Genomic DNA, 1,508 nt, shown 5'->3' with positions numbered 1-1,508 from the left:
CACTCAAGAGGGAAAAATTCTTTATAGCCTGTTTATACACACACACACACACACACACACACACACACACACAAAGTAAGCATTTGAAGCCTATTTGGTGTTCATTTTTACCACAGCTCTATTGGTAGTTAAGGCAAACTTACTTGAACATATTCTCTCCCAGTTTCATGAAGTGTCTGCCTTCCCAAGGTAACTAAACTCATTCATTTAGACTAACATGGTGAGGTTAGTTTATTAGTTAGAACTATTCACAATGGAAAAAATAGAACTATTTATCTTATTTTGAATAAAGTCTTTCATCACAAGGAGGCTATTGTGTCTATGAGAGAGATAATTTACATTCCAGAGAATGTAAATTATGTGGCTGAAGAGTCCAGAGTCCTATTTGATACATCAGGGTTGCTGTCGGTGTCACGTTCTCATCATTTTCAGCAGTTAAGATACAGAAAAAAATCACAATATTTAGACTTCAATTGATAAGATTATAAGGATAAGATTAGAAGAAGAGCATTACAAAAAGCTGAGCTAACTTCTAGGGGTAGAATGAGCAATAAGCGAAAATACATGTAATGTGGACGCATTGAGAAATTCTAGGCTATGCCATTAGCAAGTGTCAGGTTGAAAGGGATTTTTTTTAAAGAGAGAAAGAGGAAGGTGAATTTGTCAAAAATCAAAGATCAAGGCCGGTTTGACCACAGAAAACTTTGATCTAACCATATTGCTACCACATCAACACCAAATATTCTACTTTAGTTGGGGTGGCTGCAGAGAAAATGGACAAACTGCAATTTTAGGACCTTGTTTAGGCGTTTAAACAATCATGAAATTGTCTTTTTCATTGATTCCTTCTCATCCACTGAGTCAGAGGGGGGTGGCATGGGAGATAGAGATGCTCCTGTTCACTGACATACCACAATATCTATCAGTGGCAAAGTGACCATAAGCAAAACACACACAGTCTTTACAGGCCTACATGATGTCTAGCAAACATGCACACAGCTCCACACTGAAGAATCATCAAATAAAACAGAAGTGTGCGCACAAATATAAATTGTGCCATTGCTGAAAATTCTGGTTCATCTGTAAAATTGCTGCATTTTTAGCTATTTAACTATAACTATATAATATATTACAACATAGTAACTTTGCCTTAAATGTCAACTTAATGTGTGAGAAGTCCCACTCCATCCTTTCATATTTGTGTGACTAAAAAGCTCTTGTTTTGCTGAAAGATAATTAGAAATTATTTTCTGAAGTGGTGAACTTGATGTAATTGGGATGCCCTGATATACTTTGTTAGACCTTGAGGAGCTATGGGAGCCAGTTGAACAAGGAAACGGTGGGAATATTGGGTTTTTCTTGTATGCACAGACATTGGCCACTGAGTGGTGCTGTGGAGTCTGTGTTGGTCTCTACCTGACTGAGTTTGCCATCAGACGGGCATTTTGTTTCAAATCTTCGCACTCACAGGGTGCCTATATATAGGGCTGTTAATATCCAAACAGAAG

Source organism: Trachinotus anak, unplaced genomic scaffold (genome assembly GCF_046630095.1).
Source record: "Trachinotus anak isolate AG129_WGS33_773 ecotype Australia unplaced genomic scaffold, CSIRO_AGI_Tana_v1 ptg000007l, whole genome shotgun sequence".
NCBI lineage: Eukaryota > Metazoa > Chordata > Actinopteri > Carangiformes > Carangidae > Trachinotus > Trachinotus anak.
This window is presented reverse-complemented; position numbering follows the sequence as displayed.